General features: G+C 47.4%; 2 long non-coding RNA genes across 9 annotated transcripts in view; both read left to right on the top strand.

Moving 5' to 3' along the window:
- The window catches only part of LOC130154181 (uncharacterized), a 31,708-nt gene extending 29,454 nt beyond the window's left edge, over positions 1-2,254 (top strand). Inside the window, exon 9 of the long non-coding RNA XR_008823627.1 lies at positions 1,400-2,254. This is a non-coding gene — a long non-coding RNA (uncharacterized LOC130154181). The remainder of the gene's footprint in view (positions 1-1,399) is intronic.
- A 1,855-nt stretch (positions 2,255-4,109) lies between these two features.
- LOC130154298 (uncharacterized) lies at positions 4,110-20,732 on the top strand. 8 transcript variants are annotated; one of them, XR_008823687.1, is made up of 7 exons: positions 4,110-4,405; positions 8,197-8,358; positions 11,981-12,146; positions 12,247-12,303; positions 13,551-13,645; positions 14,111-16,795; positions 18,628-20,732. It is a non-coding gene; the product is annotated as an uncharacterized LOC130154298 (long non-coding RNA). The 8 variants fall into 8 exon arrangements; XR_008823685.1 differs by having other exon boundaries at positions 11,981-12,303; XR_008823686.1 differs by having other exon boundaries at positions 12,247-16,795.
- Position 20,733: the final 1 nt, after the last annotated feature.

Genomic DNA, 20,733 nt, shown 5'->3' with positions numbered 1-20,733 from the left:
CAAGGCTTCTCTTTGGACTACTTATGGCGATGCTGCATAACCTCCATCCACACTGAACTTGTGCTGAGCGTCATAGTCACTGAAAGAAAGAAGAGGAATAGCAGGAAGGAGGAGGGGAGAGAGAATGAAGTTCCCTTCCCCCCATACATTATATTGTTTCTTATAAATTGTTTTGATAACTTTTTTCTTCTGACAATACACTTGCCTGTGTATTTACGTGTGTTATTGTCTCTGTATGAGGCTAATGACTGCCTGAAATCATTCACTGAAAGCAATTGTTTAGACATCCCTCCATGTACTTTAAAAGGTGATGAAGTGTGAGGTTTTTGTTATTGTTCAGCTCACATCTGGAGTCAACTCCAGCCCGTGGCTTGGCACGCCAAGTCAATAGCCTCGCTCTGTATTCCACTCACATCTTTTCCTTTCCTGAGCTTATTCTGTCTGACTTGATACTGCCGGGTGGTGTAGTCACAGGAGACCCTGTGTACAGGAGAGAGCGCTCTGGTTTGTGGTAGGAAGCTGGTGTGAGGAATTAAAGCTCCTGTTGTGACAGAGATGGCAACAAAAGCAGAAAACTTCCTCGTGCAGAAGGAAAAACTGTCAGCTGAGGCATTCAGAGGTGATACATGAGGATCAAACAGTGACTTTCACACTAATTTCCAAAGTTTTGTTAATGTCACCCTAGGTCAAGTCTTGAAGCTTCCTTTGCCAAAGGCTGCCTGGCAGGGTCACTTCCCACCACTGCAGCTGGCTGATGGGATTTGTTCCCACTTATGCTTTAGCATAACGGACACGTAAAGTGCAGCGAGGAGAAAACAAATCCCCTTTAATGTCCTCCCCTCCCATTCCAAAATCCTGGGGATTTTCTGTGCCGATTACACATAGGAAGGAAAACCAACTCAAGCTTCCCCGTGGCAGGGGCCACCAGAGCCACGCTGCCAGGCGGTGGGGGCTGCCCCTTAGACAAGGTAACTTCCCCACCATAGAGCATCATCGCTGCAGCCCCCCTCCACCGTCACCCACCTCTGAAGGGCCGTTATTGCCCAGCCTGTAGACACTTGGGGTAAGCAAATATCTCAGGCTGAGAAGTCTGGTATTGGTACATTACGAGAAAATCCCTCAACCTTAAAATTGCTTATGGTAAAAAGCTCCAATTTGTAGATATCGCTGTCTAACAGACCAAACCATCTCAGGAGTTTAGGAATAAACCTGATGTACACTAGTGTGACTGTTTATGGGGTGAGGGAAGACTGGAACAAAATACAAAGAAGCTGTGTTTGAAGGAAAAGCATCTTAACAGACAGTCTTAATCTTCACCTTTCAGTATTTAAGTCACAGTGCAGCTTCCTGCCATTATTACAGCAATTAAAATGCAATTACTTTTTCATCTTTCTTTCAGTTCTTGAATAATTAAAGCCACTTCACATCAAGGGTGATCCATAAAGGAAGGCATTTTGCATGTGAAAAGCTGCAAAGGGTGGAAGACTTTGGGGTATTGGCAGTCAGCAGCCAAGCGACTGAGATTGGTAATGCTACAGTAAGCTGCCTCCTCTGCACAGCACTACAGGATCATGGAAAGAGGCCAATTGCTGGATTTCTGTACTTTATCTTGATTAAACGGCTGTTTCCATTTGGTATTCACTCCTTTCATATTTGTAATCACTTTAAGATTTTCATTTTATAGTATTCACTTATTTAACTGCTTGTTTCCTGCCAAGTCTAAAAAAAGAAAGGCTTTTCCCTCCCTTCTCCTTGCTGCAATAAAGGCAAGAGTTTACACAAAATTACTTCTATATTTAAAGTCTCCTGATGTAAATCTCTGATCGCTTTAAATAGTCAGAGCTGGTAGATAGCGCTTGTAAGTACTGGAGTGAAAGATCCAGAGCTGCTGGGGGAGGCTGACAACTGCCGCAAGCCTGTGGGTGTCCCTGGGGCATGGGTAGGGGACAAGCACCTCTGGGACTTGAGGGGGCTCCTCCCCAGACCCTCCAGAAGCTTGTGGAGGCTGCTGTGATTCCTTTTCAGGTGGGCTGCCTACCTGTGAAGGGGCCGTGCCCCCCCCCCCCCTGCCCCAAGCTCCTGCAGCACTCCGATGGAGGGGGGACCAGGACTCTGCGCTGTGGGCACTTCTCCGGAGATGTGGGAAGAGGAGAGCTCTCCCCGTGGGGCTGCAGCGATTGCCAGACTACCAGCAGCAGAAAACCAACCCCTTCGGGTTCCCTGTCACCCAAATGGTGTATCATCCACCTTCTATCTTAGAGGAGGTAATGGGGAAAGGAATGCAGTCTAAATGTTCTGGAAAGGATGAAACCCTCTTAGGTTTTAATTTTATTAGTAGAGACTAAGGGAATCAACATGTTCTCAGGCATTTGCTGGACTAGTTAGCTTTGTAACGCTCATTTGTCACCATTTTTTTATTGATGTTGAGAGATGTAGTTTAAAGAAAGTGAACAGCAGGAGAGTTAGGGGTCATCTGAGGGGAGCTGCTTTGCAGAGAGGATCAAAAGTAGCAAGCGAATGCCTGTGGTATTGCCTGTTGGCCGACAGGTTCTGCGTTACTGTCCCCTCAGCTAAGCCCGTGAGATGCTTTGAGATCCTCAGAGGTGGCTGTGTTGAACCGTCAGAGAAATCAGTACGACGGATTAGTTGGTGGCTTTCTGTGGCCAGCGATCCCAAGCATCTCAGCCAAGGTAAACTCAAGGGTCACGACTAGAAATGACACCTGCAGACAGAGATGACATTGCTTAGCTCAGCTTGAACACAGTTTCAGAGTACAGCCTAACAGCTAGAGCAAGACCCATCCAGCTAATGTCACCCATCCAAGAATTGTGCTGTGCTGTAAATTGGGTTTAATTGCTACATTTTAGGTACAAATAGCTTTTGAACTGCTGAGGGACTGTGTAACTAGTTTGTGAATCCAGTCCCAGAGAAACGTATTATGAAACACATTTGTTTTTTTGTTCTCCAAAGTTGAAAGTGGACTCATACCCGCAGAGGGCACAGGGAGAGGCAGGAAGACTGACCGAATAGCAGACTTGCAAAAAGTCAAATTGATCCTGAAACTTGTTTGGCTGCAAAACTTTATCAAAAGAACAGGCAGCCATGGCACAGCCGTGCCCAGCAAACCCACAGGCAGTGGGGGCTAAAGTCTGCTTTCGCCTGCACTCAGCCGCGGTGCTGCAGCCTGGGTTTTGCTGAATGGGTTCCTGGTGTACATGGGTATGAGAGTCAGGGTGCTGGGGACACCACTGCCCAATGAAAACTCTGGTTTCTTGATATATATACTGGGACAAAAGTGAAAGGTGCTCACATGAGAAAAGGTAAAGTTGTAAGTAAGCCTGAACTGGATCTGGTTGGGATTTGTACCTGGTTGCTGATAGACTGCCGGGAACCGGTCCGTCCTTGGCACAAACCTGGCCTAAGGACCACGACTGTGTAACTGCAGGGACTGTGTTTTCTAGATTTTCCTGACTATCAAAAAACTCTTTCTTTCTTTCTTCCTAAATATACTCAGAAGATGTTACAAAGGGCAGTGAGTGGCAGGCTGTGAGTCTCTTTGTTTCTTGCTTTTCTTAAGTTATAGTGAAAAGGAGGATGGAATGAGGGACAGATGCTGTGAGGGGAAATCTAAAATCTATAGTAATAATAGTTTAGCTAAAAATGCTGGAGTCCAAAGGCTCCTTTCAATGTGTGGGTTTTTCATGTTCAAAAAGCAGTAGAGCATTTGTGGCCTTGATGGTGTTTGAGATCTGAAAAACCCTTCCTATCCTTTGTATGGATTTTCTTTAGCCTTCTAAATCTCAGTGATATGAATCAATCATATCTAAGCACCTCTATAAAAATCTCACAACCTTTCCGCTATGACTTTCACCCATCATCCCACTTTTCAATCAACAGAACAAAATCCACTTTAATCTTCATTCATAATCAGTACAAAAAACAGGTTTGAAAAGAAAGTTTTAATAATTTCTCTTTAACTCAACATCTTCTCCCCCTCTGCACTCCCAGTATATCTGGTTTCTGACCAGCTTGGTTAATAAAAGGGTCCTGGTGGGCAGGAGTTCTCACAGGGATTCTGACACTGCTGGAACAGCACCAGCTTTGCCTTTCGTCATGTCATAACTGAGAACCTCATAAGGATGTGTGTGATCCGAAACCCCAGTTTTACAGAGCTGGAAGTGGTGAATGACTAAGCAAAATGTTTCCTGACCTGGCTCTCCAGAGGCACCATCACCTCTCGGTCAGAGAAGACAGTCTCTTTAGCTCTGTTTCATACCACTCTGCTCTCTTCCAGGTCTTTCCAGCAGTGTTGGCTTTGTTATGCCAGACCCCGGGGAATACCCCACCTGAGCTTTATACCATGTATAGAACAGCTGCTCGGGATGGTTCGTGGACACCAGTAGCGGTAAGATCAGTGTTTATAAAGGGTCCGTGGGATTGCAGGGGTGTTTGGACTTGGGGAATGGAGTCTTGGGATCTTCATGGCTCTTTCTGGCACCACGAGCATCATGCGGCATGGCCACCCTGTAGCGGCTCCATCTCGGAGTGATCTCAGGGTCATTCATAACCATTAGTTTCTGCATGGTGGAGGTTTGGCTTTGCTGTGATTTCTGAGGCAGGGAGGAAAGTTAAAGAGCAGCTAAAGGGAAATATGGAGATTTGCATTTGACTGAGCTACAGAGTGATTGGAGCCCAGACCCATACCGCAGGAGCTGGCGTGCCTGTAGCCCTATATGCTCAGAAAGTGGGAGAACAGGAAAGGAGACAGCGTGAGTAAGGACAGTATCTCCTGCTACAGGTATGTCAGAAGCTTTGGGTGAAAATCGGAGCAAAGCTTCAATTTTTCTGCATGTTCAAATTAAGGCTAGCTGACTCCTTTACTTGCTTTTACTAGACCCACTGGCCGAGATGCAGAGCAGCCACACAAATTACTATCAACACAGACAACCTGTTGCTTCATTCACTGCCTGGTTTTACAGTGAAACTATAATTCTGTCCTCTATATCACAGTCACTGCATGGCATGAAGCTCCTGGAGGTGACGGAGACGAGGGTGACATTTCTTTCCAGGCTGCCATGCCCTGGCCTGGCTGTGCTGCAATGAGAATAAGCAACCACAGGAGGAGGGTGGAAAATTACCTGCCAAGTCATTTGGTTTCCGTACAAGTGGTCCCCTCCCAGTTCACTCTGCTGCAGAAGTTTTCTCTGAACACGTATTCCTGCAGCTTGCATCCAATTCCACATGCTTTCCCTCCTGCAATTTCTCCTGTCCTTGAATTTAATCGAACTAAGCTGTAACCAGCGTGGTATTCAGGGCTCGGAAGATATAGTTTCATGAACTGTGCTCTAAAAAATTCAGAGTGTTGACTCATTGCTCTTCTCACCCTTCACCCCCAGCCCCAAACATGCAGCCAGGCCTGGGCTTGAGTTGGGGAGTTGCTGAATTTTTGTTATCTTAGGCAATTTTTCTATCCGCAGATTGATTTCCGTGAAACACGTCAGGGTATTTGCTAGCATAAAAATTGCTCCAGTGGCACAGGTTGTTTGTTTACATCGATAGGAGGAAAAGAGCCCTTATTACTGAAATTTCTCCTTCTTCCCTCAAGCTTCTCCCCAGGAGCCAGCACACAGGCGGTATTGATACCTGCTTTTTTAATTTAGGGCCAATTTTCTATATAGATGGATGTGACGATGCATAAATAATACACCACTTTGCTGCATGGCTTGTTTATCCCCGGCCTCATTGGCATGCACAGCACACAGGCAAGCCGAAAGCTTCTCTGGATGGGTATTGTCAGATAACTTGCCAGGTTGTTCCCTAGAGAAAACCATCAGGCACACAGAGCTGGAGTTTGTAAAGTCCTTTTATTTTATCCTTTCAATGCACTCTGTGCTGGTACAGCAAGTTCAGGTTGAATCAGCACTCCCATTAAAATTCCTTATTTTCAGGGATTTATAAATTGCCTGTGGAAAGAAAGAGAGTAGGACATCGTGAGAGTGGGGCTCGTTGGCACAAATTTTTAAAAAGCACACATATGCCGGAATGACAAATGCTCATTGCGTAAAGCAAACAAACGCCCTGGGGGGCTGCTGGGCGGCAGGAGGTGGGCATGGGGGGGGATCACCCTGCTTAATTCAGAGCATCTGGCCATCCGTGCGCCTGCCTGTGCCCTGGCATCCGAGCTCCGCCGGGAAAGGCCCAGCGCTGTTCGAAGGGCTGAGGGCTTCCAAGGGGACACAAATGCCCAGACAGCTTGTATGCTGGGGAGCTCATCATGACGCATGATGTCTTCTACTTAAATAGGTTACAGAAGACCCAGTTCTCCCATTAATTGCAAAATTCTCAAGAACTTCATTATGAGCAGTCCTTAAATGTACTGTTTAGAGCCTTAATCACTTGATATGCCATATGCCATTCCCCAAATCTAATACTGCGAGCAAAACCGACCCCTAGGTGCTTTATGATGAACTCAATTTACAACTGATACCAAATCATATGCAATTCTTTCTTACTGTCTTACTGCTGGGAAATACCGTCTGCATTTTTTACTATGGAAATACACTATTAAATGTGCTGAGATGAGGAGTGAAAGGGGCTGGATTTAGAAACATTGGATAATAAACTCTGACCTGCTCTTAGTCTGAGGGCAGTCTTGGGTGTTTTCTGAAAAAATGGGGAATGGAGACCAACCCCTCTGTCTCTGCCCAGCTTGCAGAATACTGGTTTGCATAATGACTGTATATTAAATTTACATTAGGTTTATAGCAGTGCCTCACTGGCTACATAATGCGTGGAAGCATTCTCAGCATCCAGATGCTAGAATGGCCCACAACTAACGTGAGTATAAAGGATTTTCCTCAGCTGACTGCATGGTGTTTGGTGTTGGTTCAGATTAGGGAGAGCCTACCTCTTCTCCCAGCATCTAGAGATGACAAGGGAACACTCTACTAACTGGCTTATTTTTTTTTTTTAAATGTTAGTTATTAATTTTTGCAAAAATGCAAACAGGGAAACACAGACCTGAGAAGCTTAGTCAAAGCAAGCCTATTACCCAGAGGAAATTACAGCAGTCTTGCATGTATTAGCAGGGAAAAAAAGGAAAACAAAAGATATTTTGTTAAATGAGACTTGTTTGGGTTTTCTGCTGGAATTGTTTTTTTTGGTTAGTAAGTAATTGCCAAGCTAAGCTGCAATAATAATATAAGCATGGTAATAAGATAACAAATGCTGATGGATAGCTGATGTAAATTTAGATGAGTGATCTGGCTGACCGTAAGCTGTCCTAGTTAATGGGCAGGAAAGGCTTGGAAAAATGAATTGTAAAGTATATTGAGTGATGCATAACAGCCCAGTTAGATGCAACAGTGTTTTGGAGCTACTTTCCTCTGCAGGGTGGCCATCAGTGCAGCCCTGCACTGCGGGCCTGAGGTGAGGAGGCTGCGAGCCTGACGGTGGCTGGTGGGTTCAGGTGCTGAGCTCTGCACCTTGACTGGAGGCACCTGGGTTGATTTTAGTAGCAAAGAGGTGCTAACACATGCAGCTCGTTTTCTGATGCTTATTATACATGAGGAGGGCTTGGAAGGACTGGTCAGGGGGGAGGATAGGAGTATTGGCTCCTTTTTCTTCTTCTTCTTTTTCTTTTTAGATCCACAAATTCTGTTTCTAAGTTAGACAGCCAGGCTTTTAGGCTCCCTCTGTATTCAGCAGAAACAGATAAGCTGCCTCTGTGGGCAACTCTTCTAGTTACCTCTGCCTTTCCTCATCTTCCTTGTCTCAGAGTCCCTAACCAGATTAGTGGGAGGAAATTAAATAATTCCCCAGAGCTGGCCAGGTTTTCCTACCCACCCCAAATCTCTCTGGCAGGAAACCGAAGCCCTTGTAGGAACAGAGGGAGATGCTAGTTAGAGAGTTAACGTATCAAACCGGTACCATCTGTCACACACAGCTCCAAACAAACAAACAAAAAAGTATTTCTAATCTAGGTTAGATCAACCTGTTAGAACAACGGCTTTGCTCCTGCCCGTGGCAAGACACACCTTGCGGTGTGCCGTAGAGACTTGTGTTGTCTCTACTTCCACTATTTTAAGCCAGCTTCCCTTTTCAAAAAGTGTCTGGGCTGATACGGTGGGCACGTCTAGATAGCAACACAAACCACCCGTTAATGCCAGAAATATAGAAGTCTCCCTTTTTTTTCAGTCTGAATTTCTATAAACCCTCAGCTGAGGAGCAGCTCCCCAGAGAAGCAACCACATGGCCGGTGTCGCAGTTGCTCTTCTGCTGCCAGCACTGCGCAGCTGAAGGGGTCCGGTGGGCATCGGGACACCTGATGCAAACAGTGCGCAGACCCAGGAGGACTCGGTAAGCAGAGCACAAAAGGCTGACAGTGGGAATAAATGTGGTTTTGGGTATACCAGGTGAGCCCCAGCAGCTCTGTGTTCACCCTGCAGCAGAAGGTGCTCTCTGCTGGGAATGCTGCTGGGGCAGTGGGTCTGAGCCATCTTTGTTCGGACCAAAAGTGATGCTCGCTGTGAAGCTACTTCTCTTCTTTTAACAGCTTGGAGTGAAACACAAGATTTCTGGGTGTCAGCCATTGCCTATGGCCTCCATGGCAGCATGCTGGCTGCTGCTGGGGCCGGGGGGGGCCCTGGCTCACGGTGCCCCGTTGCAATGGGGGCTGGAGGTCTCTGAGGAGCAAGGGGAATGCCACTAGAGCTGGAATTTCTGAAGCATTACTTGTTGTTTCATAGTTCTTAAATCCAGGGGAAAAAATTAATTAAATCTAGGGTTGGAAGGTGTCTGGTTGAGCACTGCAGAAGGGCAGCAGCCAAGGGACCAGGGGTCCCTCCTTCCCTCGATGTCCCCATCACACACCCGGGTATTTCTTGTGATGAGAGCGCGTGTATCGGACAGCATGCACAGGGGGTGCAAATATGGGACCAAGTGTGCCAGGAGTTACACCCTGTGCCAACTCCTCCTGCCCTGACTCCGGCTCTGAAGGGTGGCCGGGGACCCGGCGAGGCCGAAGGCTGTGGTGGGTTCAGCCGGAGGTGTCCCCAGGCCCCCGCTGGCGGCTGCCTGCCTCCCCAAGCCGCGGAGCAGAGCAGAGCCCTGGTGGGTCACCCCGCACACCCAGGCACAGGGCACGGCCACCCCTGCGCGCTGGCAGGTGCCCCAGGGGCTGGCTGGGTGAGGCTGAGCCCCCGGCGGGGGGGACGAGCAGGAGGCTGGGGCCATTATGCTCCAAAATGGCTTTGGGCAAGATGCCGAACACGAGGTGGGGGGCTTGAAAAATTGCTTGAGATGTGCAGCCAGCCCTGGCACGTCTCTCAAATGAGAACCGTCTTTTTTTCTGGGATAATCTATCATACTTGAAACATTCTGCAAGGCTGTATCTTTCCCCCTAACCATCTTTATCATTTTAATTTAAAAGCTTTTTAAAATTATCACCCAAATAAATGGTAAGTAGTAACAGGGTAAACTGCTCTGAGCTCTCCATTAGTGCAAACAATGCAAAGCGACTGTGCTCTATTTACAGAAAATTAATGAACGTAAAAAAGATGAACTGCACGTCATTCCAGTGATCGTAAGTTTTTTTTCATGCGAGGAGGTTTGCAGCTTTATACATTAAATTCTGGGACAAAAGAAACATCTCTGCAATATTAATAGTTGTAATATATGATTATATGTGAAGGGAATAGAAATAACATTTATTTTATTTAATGAAGACTAATGAAGTTGTTCAGATCTTTTCATTACATTTTCAACAAGTTTTTCTAATCAAGAAGATCCTACTCTTTGAAAGCCAATTTTTCATTTTAAATCTCTGAAATGCCAGCAGAACAGTGAAATGCAAAGGCAGTATTGTTGGATGTCAGAACCTTTCCATTTCTGTTGGGAAATTGATGCATTTCAGAGGTTTTGTTTTGTTTTTGATTAAAAGAAAGAAACCTGAGGTTATTTTAGAGAAGTTTGTTTTTCTCTCGTGGTGCTTTATCTCTAGACAAACACAGCAGATACTCTTCAGTGGGTTTATCCACAGCTGGGTAGAAAAAGGGGGTCTTTTTCCTGGACCTGATCAGAGCAGGATACCATGCGGTTTAGCTAAAGGACACAGCGCTGAGGGAAGGAGAAAGGGAAAGAGGTACTGACTGAAACCAGCCCCTCCAGGGGCACCGAAGTCACATAGTCTTTGAAAAGTGCCCCCAGCTCTTTAAGCCTGGTTACAAATACTGGAAAGCAAATAGGACTAGACTTTTTTTGGAGTATTCGTGTTCAGACTCCCAAAGGAGCATGGCTATAGGGATCCACCCGTCTTTGGGATGATGCAAAGGGATGGCTGGTAACAGGGGAGAAGGGCACTGACTGTGCCTTTGGTGTCCTGGTGCCTAGAGCAGCTCATGGGCAGGACGGAGGGCCTAAGGCAGGGGAGGGCAAGCTCCTCAAGTGGGGAAACCATTTAAACCTGTATCTCCTCTGCTTCCTGGGCAAGTGAACTAGCAACAGAAACATGGAGGAAGGGGGAAAAGACAGCTCTGCCCTTTTATTGCCATCTGCATTTATGCTCCTGAAAACCCCATGGGAATGCCCAGGAGGTACTTACTGCTGATAAGAGGCTCTGTCTGGGTGGACCTGCCCCATGTCCTTCTGCCAGCTGCTGGGTTTCAGATCTTGCAGCGCTGCTTCTAGAAGCAAAAAAATGTGGAGTAGCTGCACAGAATTTTGTTGTCTTGATTTCTGTCGTATATATCTTGTGCTGTGTTGGTGCTGCTACATAAATCTGCTGTCTAACACCTTCTCATAGCATTAATAGGGTTGTTGAGCCTTCAACATTTTTCACACCTGACAGTTTCTTAGAATGCATCAATTATTTTCCTACCTGTGTTCACAGTTTTGTTGTCATTTGTAAAAAAAAAAAAAAAGAAAGAAAGAAAAGGATTGATTTTATTTTTGATTTAAACAGAAGAACTGAAGTCTTTCTTAGCCTTTATATAAGCATAAATGTGAGAACTACCAAAGCTGGTAGTGAAATCTGAACTGGTGAACTGCTGTTTTCAGGCCAGCAGGTGTGAAGCAGAAGAAGCAGGACAAGAAATTCATACTGAAAATGAGATGAAAAAAATCACTACCTGTTAGTGCCGTTTCTAGCTGCAGTGATGCACCAAAGCTAGAAATTTTAAACACCCACAAATACACATAGAAAATATTCTGTCCTGTAATGTTTTACTGCTGTACACTGGGTGAAGTTTATCTTGTGCTGAGAAGCAGCTGGCTTCTCCCATTCCTCCTTTCCTTCCTTAGCAATTTGGTTTTATTTTCCCGCCTGCCTTTTACCCCAGCCCCCCCCGCCTCAGTTTCTCTTAATTCCCCTGCTCTCACCATCAGATACCACCTCTCCTCCAGCTTAACACTGGAATGATGTCCTGGAGGTGGCAGGTTGGTGAGACCTTCATGGCACCTTCTGCTGTCTCTGGTGCTTCTGGGATGGCACCATGGCACGCAATGGCAGGTGGGGTCTTGTCATACTCAGGAGCCCTGCTATAGCCCTCATAATAGACTTTTTTTTTAAAAAAAAAAAAGGACAGAAAAAGGTTTTTGTCCTGGTGTACCTTGTACTTTCCCTCAGCAGTGTCACCCACACATTTACTTGGCTTCTTTCTTGCCCTTACACACATAAAATAGAAAGCTGGCAATTTTAATAGGTATAGACTTTTCTGCCTAATTGAGATTAACGTAGACAGTTAAAGTGTTAGCACAGGAGCTGAACCTTGGTGCTTTTGGAATTGCTTATCTATTTGCTGGGTCAGGTTCTGATTACTTACTTTAACACTTAGGTGTTTGCACTGTGATGTCACGGGATAGACCTGCTTATGCAGTTCTGCCCTTCACAGCGTGCACTGGGAGAGAACCCCGCCACGCGTCCATGTGCGCGCACCCTGCTGCCCCTTCTCTCTCTGATTTACATGCTTTGCTCTACTCCCAGGTGTTGCATAAACTGTGAGCATCGCACATCCTTCTCCGGTCAGGGAATAGTACGACTTAGCAACCTGCCCCTATGGAGCCCCCCGGTCCTCCAGCTGCCTGCGTGGGTGACTCGAGATGCTGCTGCCCTCTGGGTGAAGCGGAGCAATAAGATGACTCCAGAAGAGGTAGACGTTGCATTGAATTTGTAGTGGTGGCAGCCACTGGTAACTGCTGGGTTGGTGACCTTGAACAAGTCACCTTCACCCATGCCTCTGCCATTGCCAGAAACACACACCTTTGGAAGAGCTGTCCTGCTGACGGTGAACTCTTTAAGGAGCAGAGGTGAATTTTCTTAGGTTTCTTTTTTGTACTTTTGTGCTTTTTGTGTGTGGTGGGGCACCGACAGCATTCTTGTGCACCAGCCTGTGCTGGCTCCAGGGAGTGGTGGGACCAGAGGAAGCAGGGCAGGGAGGGCAGCCGGTGGCCCCTTGGCCATGCCCTGAGCCCTGCTCCCTGCTGAAGCCTGTTTTGCCTTGCTGGATGCTTCCAGCAGAGACCCAGCCCTGCGGGAACGCTGAGCTCTGCCTGCAAATGGCAGCCAGAGATGGCTGGACGCTGCTCGCCCTGCGTGGGCTGCGCTTGGTGCTGCAAGACGTGAATCTGGAGGGGACCGTAGGGCTCTGCACCCTGCAGCCCCACTGTGTTTCCCAAGAGGTGGCTCTGTCTCTAGCTACCCTCCCCTTGCTCCTCCATCTCAGGTTCAGGGTGCAGAAGTCCCTGCTGGCCCTTCCCATCACGATTTATCAGAAAACCAAATTGGCCTTGCAGTGGAAGCAATTCGAGACATGGCGGGATGCGTCGGGAGCGGGGTTTGGCACCTGGGGGAGCGGGGTCCATCTGCAGCTCCAGCCAGCACCGCTGCTCCCCGGAGCTGGGCACATGGCCGGGGCGGTGGGCACATGGCCGGGGCGGTGGGCAGGCGGCAGCGAGGAGCAAGAGAGCGGCAAAAAACACCCAGGGAAATTATTTACGTGACTTTGATTTCTGCGCAAATCTTGCCCTAAAAAGGGCACAGCTGTCACTCCATTTGTCAACATCAGCAAGTAATTATGTAAAGAAAAACATCATTGTACTTTTGACTTTGATGCTTGTCGTATCGGCCAGAGACCGATAGATGGACCACTTGGATTATGCGAGGTAATCGCGTGGTGTGAATGCGCAAAGCTGGAAGGGCTCCTCTGGCTTCAGCTAAGCTTGTTATTTTTTTCCCCTAATAATAGAGTGAGAACTGAGAAAAAGAGAGAAAATTAGGAGTAGAAAAAGCAGCTCCTTTTTGTTGAATAGACAGTTTAATTTATTCCTGAGCACAATGTACCTGAAGAGTGATAAGAAACAACTTTGATATCATGCTAAATAAATAAAAAATAGGTTACATAACCTAATTTTCTCTGGGTCTTACAGCAGTTTCTATTTTATCAGCTTGCATTTAACCGGAGCAAAATTAATAAGGTGAGAAAAGTAAGGCTGCCTCGAATACCATGAGATTTCTTAAAAAGAAAGCATCTGTAAGCTATTTATTTTGCATGCAGGTCGCCGTGTGGCAATTCAGGGGGGCTGACCTCCAAGAGAAGCTGATGCTGGGTGGGTGAAACTGAAGGCTGGGTCCCTGGGCTGGACCTCACCGGTGGGTGACACTGAAGGCTGGGTGCCCAGGTCCCTGGGCTGGACCTTGCTAGTGGGTGGCACCGAAGGCTGAGTCCCCAGGTCCTGGGGCTGGACCTCACTGGTGGGTGACACTGAAGGCTGGGTCCCCAGGTTGAACCTCACCAGCAGAGCGCATGGCCCCACATGTGGGACCTCGCAGCAGTGCTGGGGCCAGTGCAGCTGCTGGGGCTGGGCACATGGTCACCCACGGCTTGGAGGTGAGGGAACCAGGGGAGGAGACATGTCCACCTGTGCTCAGTGCTCCCAAACCTTGCAACCTCTCCCAAGATTTCAGCGGCAGCTGATTAAAACGATTTAGTCTGTGTGAGAGCACAAGAAGCCCTTTAGTTAATAATTTCCTCCTATTCCCCCCTCTCCTTCCCCAAGAACTAAGGAGAAAAGAGAGCAAAAGCTGAAATAAATATTTGGTTTTATATATTTCCAGAATTTGGTTCTGCTGGCTTTAGAGATGAACCAATACTACAGCTGCAGCAAGTGGAGATGGTGGCAGCCCCGTGCCTCCCTTCTCCGTAGTGACCAACCTTCACGTGCAGGAACACGGAGCCCACCCGTCTGTCACCAGCTGAAGGTGCCTTCAGGCACGGCTTTAGCCTTTTTGGCTTGGGGTACGTTTTAACTCAGTCTGGAAGGAACAGAGGGTATGAGGGTTTAGATGTAAAATTCCCCATTAAGCAGCAGTGGTGGCAGGTGATTTTGTTGCGTTTTGGTTTCCTGTGGCGTTGCAAAGGAGAGGGGCAGCTGGGGAGGCTCCTTTGCAGCAGTTTTTCTTTTGACAAGTCCAGCTCCCAGTCACCCAGAAGGGTGTCACCGCCTGGCTGGGGAGGGCGAGGGGGAATCGCATCAGTGCAGAAACAGCCTGCAGAGCTGCAGCAGGTCGTACTGCAGCAATGTCTTTTGGACTAGATGTTTCCGAGGGGCTTAAACTGCTCCAGTGAAGGGGCTGTTGAGCTGCTGTGCATGCACGCGCACACAGAGCCTATCTGGCTTTTCTGCCCTTGGGCTGAGCTTAAAGGCGCCTGGTAATGGGTAGACCTGATGCCAGGAGTGCCCGGGAGCTGGCTCACCCCCTTGCCAGCCGTGATGCCTGTCTGCCAGCCGCCGGTCCCGGGGCGTGACTAACTCGCAACGGTCTGACGTGGAACTAAGCCTCTTACTTTATGTCTTTTGTAACCCTGCTGCTGGAAGTAAACTTGTCTATGCAAACTGTACATCAGCAAACAGAGACAAATGTGGCCTGGTTCCTCCGGCGTTAGGCATTTACATTGGCATTTTCTGAGCTTTGGAAGAGAAAAATGGGAATGGGAAAATAAATTAGGGGTTACGTCACTTGGATGTATCTTTTTTACAAAAGGAAGAAACTCTGTGGTTGTGCAGCATGTTGAAGGACGCTAGCCTGAAAGAGGCAATGGGTGCTTTTGGCTGGCTCCCTGCAGTGTTTACTGCTTTCATGCCGCTCACATAATGATCCAGCTTGCATGTGCGTGGCTCAGCAAGTCATTATATAGTTCCCTCAGTGGCCCACAGCGTGCCAGTCTCACTGCCTGTCCCACAGTGCCAAGTGACAGACAGACAGGGCTTATGGGCAGACATTTACTGCGCACTCCTGCCATCAGGCCAAGGGCACCTCTAGCCCGAGTCGTGCCTGAGAGGTGAGCTGGAGCAAGCTGGGGGTTTGCTTTGTGTAATACGACCATTGCCACCGATTTACCTCTGCTGGACAGACAGGCCTTCTACCATAAACAAGATCGTGCAGGAGCATAGCAGGCTGCAGATACGCTTTGCACTAGATTGTGGTATAGAAATATATTGCAGATGGTATTTACTTAAAAGACAAGTAAATTTTTATTTTTGTGTCTGCTTGGAATAAACCTAATTAAAAGCTAAGCAGACTGTTTTCCTCTTCACTTAAAATATTACAATTAGTGGCAACATCTGTGTTGCACAATTTATTATTTGTATGTGCAATGTTGTAAAATACACTTCCCAACATTATAAACTGGCATACAAAACCCCTGCAACTAACTAATTAAACAACATTAAAATGCTAATCTAATTTGGAGTAAGAGAATTCAATATAATTTTTTGTCTTTAAAGTGTTTTCTTGTTCTATTACAGAACCCCAGGGAAACTGTGCTGTGGTGTGAGCTGGGGGGGCAGTCCTTTTGCTATAGAATCCATATGTGAGTTCTATAAAATACAGGCTGACAAATCAGTTGAACTCAACATTGGGATGTTTGAATTGGAGATGTGTCCTGTGGGTGGTCCTCAAATCGACAAGATATGCGTGAAACAAGACTTCAGGGGATCACAGTCACTGTCCTGAGTGGCACAGGGAACAGACTTCAACTCTACACCTTACGGTACATGGTGAGGACAGTGGCTAAAGAAGTAATTCTTCTCTGGCATAAAATACTGTTTTCCCACAGCCTTTTATCCCCAGAAGTTACCTAACGCAGAAGGCAGTGGGAGTCCTCGCTGCAAGGACAGAAAGGATTGCTCACAGCATACAGCTCTATTAATCCTTCTTTTGAGCTGGTGTTGCATTCAGTCCCTCTTCCCTCATCTCCCACCTCAGCCAATGCCTTAAATTGTTCCCCCCACTTCCATCCATCCTGGTGTTAAACCCCAGTGGTGGTTGCACCCTCCTGGGAGGTGTGGTGCTTCCAGAAGACCTTTTAGTCCCATGCCTTAAGGTGCATGGGCAGGAAGGTGGAGAGACACGGGAGCCAGAGTAGCTGCTCATCCTCTGGTGTCTGGTAGGAGCTTGACCCAGCCGTGGTGTGACTCACACCCTCAGGAGACTGATTAAGTAGAGGAATACCTCTGCATGGGTTATAAATAGCCCAAGGAGTGTAGCCCATCTCAAGTCAAAGTCAAAGGATGATCTCAATTGTTGTCACTAGCAGCTTAAATCAGCCTGTGTGTCTTTGCCCTGAGGTGGATCAAACAGGAGCAGGTGTAAGAGCAGGAATAGCTGCGAGGAGAAACTCCTTCCCTGGGAAATTTCACCGGCAACTGTCCTCTGCCAGTGTGTTACCTGATTGCAACGCCAGCCTGGCATCGGTAACTCCGGATGGAAACACAATGTCAGCGTGGTAGTAGACACACTGTGAGTAAGCTTGCAGGTAGGACCCATCAGACCATGTATGCTTAACCTTAGGTGATGGATGTAGCTGGGGTACAAGGGAACAGCCTTTTCCACCACTGCAGCCAAGTTTATCGGGGATTGTAAATTGATCTGAGCCGCTTAGACGCCTACAAGTACAGCCCTGCTTTTAGCGAGCAGAAGTGGCGACACATCAATAGCAGGTCACTTTTGGAAAGACCCATTAACCCCACCACCACTTTTAGTCTGGAGATACTCACCGGGGCTTTGCCTCGTCTGTGTGCTTTTAACCTCAGCTGCGAGCTGTTTCTCAGCTCTGGGAGTTGATTGCGTTCCCACTTCTACTTAAGCTGGCAGAGTATCTTCATACAGCCCATTACAGCTGCCAGTCATCTAAATTACATAATTTGCATTGATTTGATTAATACAAAGAATTTTTAGCCATTTAGAATGGAAACAGATTTTCCGTGGCCATTATGCACACAGAGCCTGAGACGAAGGTGTGTTGGGCTTTTGTTGCCTTCCAGACATCTCCATCACAGCAGGGCGGGTGCACAGCACCTCACGGGGGTACCTCACCGTGCAGCCAGCTGGGCACGTTCCGGGGTGTTCCTGCTTGTTTCCCACCCCCCAGCAATCATCTTATCAGTGCTGTATTTTCTGTGCACACTTGCCACTTTTCTTCTGTCGATGAAATGAAAGACAAATACCTGGTGCTATGACATAACCACAAGAGAAAATATTAAATTAAAGCTTATCACCTCATCAGGCTATGGGTTGCAAAGTATTTATATGACAAATCAAAGTATTTTCCTCCGAAATGAAGCCGTTTGTCTCCCAAATGGGGACCGACCTCTGATGATGAAATCCCAACTTCCATTAGGGTTACAGCTTAACTTCAACACCCCTTCTGTGGAGAAATTTAATGATAAAAAAATTAGAAAATTGTCTTTTATTGTGTCAGCAAAAGGAGGGGTGAAGTGAGAAACGGAAAGCTCACTTTAAAAAAAAAAAAGGCAGAGATTGTTTCTATTACAGATGGAAGGTGGAACCAAAAACTCTGGAAAACCACCTCAGACACCATACTGATAGATTCCCTCAGGGATTAATTAGTTTGTCAGAAAGGAAACCAAAAAGCAAACTACGTTTTTCGCTGTTTCTTTTGCTGGATCCCATGGTGTGCTCTTGGCGATCCCAAGGGGCTGCCGCCTGTCACAAACCACCTTGTTCTGGTGCCTTCTGCTCAGTCCCAGGCTGCTCCCGCCTACAGAGAGCACGGAAAGATAACAGAGACACCACGACGCCCATGGGGAACCGCTATCATTGCGGGGGAATGATCACTTTACCTTTTATTGCACTCTGTTTTGAGGCAGCAAGGCTTCTGCTACTCAGTTCTTTGTGCTGCGGTCTGCATTGGTCGGTGGCCTTAGGACAAAAGGAGTTGCTCATTCTCTGTCATGAAAAATATCCCCTGTCTGGAAGGGAGCTGAGGACAATGGAGGAGAGGGAACGCGGTGTGATGAACGTGAATTGCCTCTCTGATCTGGTTTGGTTTCATCCTAGTCTGTGCAGAAGGAAATTTTCTGACCGCCTGCAGCAATGCCAGAATTAGACAGTTTTTAATTACTGTCAGTCATTATATACATTTGTTAAATAGCCAGTGGAAGAGAAAAAATGCTCAGTAAAATTTTTGTTTCATGAGGCTATGGGAAGTTTGCAGCATAAATAGATGTGTATGCATGGGTATCAGACCTTGTGGTCTGATATGTTCTTAAGGGAAAAAAAATACCATATTTAACAACTGTGGTAGTAATAGTGCTTTTGTCTTGTGCTAGAACCCCGCAGACCCTGCCACCCTTAGCACACGGGAGCGCCTGCCTGCTGCGAGCCCTGCGCACCTGCAGCTCTGTGCTGGATGCGGCACCTCGGCCCTGCTCATCGCTCAGCTGTGGTAAGAAAGATTGACAAAGATAGAAATGGAAATGATACAACACTCAAGGAATAATCTGCGTCCTCACTTGTGGAGTGAATCTGGGAGTAAAATCTTCTGCCCTGCCAGTCTGATCCTGCTGGCCCTTCCTGCAGTGGGGAGGAACTGTGGGGCAGCCTGGTGGGCTTACAGATGTGCACAGAGCCACGCTGCCCCCGGGAGTGAGGGGTCAGGGGCTTTTTTTGTGATTCCTCAAACTGCTGCTGGAGGCAGCTTGCTCTGAAGAAGTCCTGCTGCAAGCTTGGGATCACTCTCCCAGCATTCAGCACAGCCCATGCTTGCCTCCTGGGGCACATTGGAGCACCCCGTCCCCACTGACTATGCTGCAAAACACGGCATGTTGATCTTCTGCTAAGGAATCAGCTCCTCAGCCTGTCCTTTCTTTTTCTTGCTCCTATTTCTTCTGGTCTGGGGGTCCCTGGGGGTGTGCAGAGCGGGACACAGGTGAGATGCTCTCATCCTTGCATCAGCAGGATGAGCCCAGTGCCATAAGCATCTGAATGCTGGAGTGGAAATCACGAACTCTGAAATGTATTTCAGGCTGCTGAAAGAGCACTAGCCGTGCCAATGATGTTTAACAAAATGCCTGTTTGTCCTGGGTCAGTAGGCACCAGAGGCAACCACCCGTTCCTGCCCATCTGCTCCCCGGCTGAGCAGCCTGGACCTGACTGCCAGCCAGGCTGTTAGGTCATCCAGCTGCCATCGGATTTCTTGGAGGCTGAAGAAACCAGAGTCCTCCCAGAAGCAGAAGAAAGCCTCGCCACGTTATTTTAATAAGGTTTGACGTGTGTCCTTCATGGCCAGACTTTCTGGCTGCTGCTGCTGACAACTTTGTCCAGGAAATTGGGAGCATTTTTCTCTTGCACTTAAGTGGGAAGGGAAAAATGTGTGTGACTGGGACCTGTGTTTATCAATGTATGGAAAAGAAGTTGGTTGGTGCCAAATAGTCAGTGACTGCTGCCCCAGCCTTTAGATGTACAAAGAAGGTATTACACGGGATCAAGAAATGAAATCTAACCAAAATAAATCTCTGAGGCTTGCATGGCTTTTGGCGTGCAGGTAGACAGCCGGCTGCACCCCGGCTAACTTCCCTCTCTCCGTTGCCTAACCAGCACCATGCCAGGGAAGGGAGCATGCTGGAGTTGCGTGCCCCTCTATCCAATGGGGATATGCTTGTTAAAAAAGAAAAAAAAAAGGCAGCAAAGGTGTCACTTGTGCCCACACCGGGTAGAAATGATGGGTGCCGTTGAGCCCAGAGGAGCTGTGCCACAGTTGAGCAGCCATGTACCCAGCCTGCTGATTCTCAGTTTTAAGTTTTTGGGTTTTAATCACTCAAACAGATTCCTCTTTTCCAGGCTCAGATTTGATTCAAAGCACTGTTAGGCTTCTCAGCTCTATTTTGGATCAGCTTGTTCAGACAAGCCTGCAGGCAGATCCCATTAGCACCTGCTCTTTCCTGCCGTGGTGAAGCCCCTTTGGTGACCTGGAGGGTGAGGAACGGCTGGAAGCGTAAACTTGGAGGCAACCGGTGACTGCAGCGGTAGGCACACGTGCAGGGCCCAGCTAATTCACCCACAGAGGCCGTGTAGATAAAGAGAAGATATCACAAATAGCCAGACAATGCAATGCAGTATGTACCCACTTGTTGCTTTTTCGAGAATATTTGCAGCTTCTATTGCCTTTACTTTTAGTAAACGCACTGATGCATTACATGTCTGATAATTCTTGGGAAAGTTCCCTGTCTAAATTTTTTTTTCTTCTGTGAAAGCTTTTAATAATTCAAATCCAACCTAGAAAATTGCCACAAGGAACACTCTGTCTTCTCAGCTGTGCAGAGGAGAGCCTAGACCCTGCCTCTCTGATGCTGGACTACTCAAGACTCCCCCTTACAAATTATTAGGCCTAATTTAGCTTTTATTAATTCTACTTTTTCCTAATTTTAATTCCTAGA

Source organism: Falco biarmicus, chromosome 8 (assembly GCF_023638135.1).
Source record: "Falco biarmicus isolate bFalBia1 chromosome 8, bFalBia1.pri, whole genome shotgun sequence".
Taxonomy (NCBI): domain Eukaryota; kingdom Metazoa; phylum Chordata; class Aves; order Falconiformes; family Falconidae; genus Falco; species Falco biarmicus.
The sequence above is the reverse complement of the archived record's forward strand: the minus strand, read 5'-3'. Positions and strand labels throughout refer to the sequence as shown.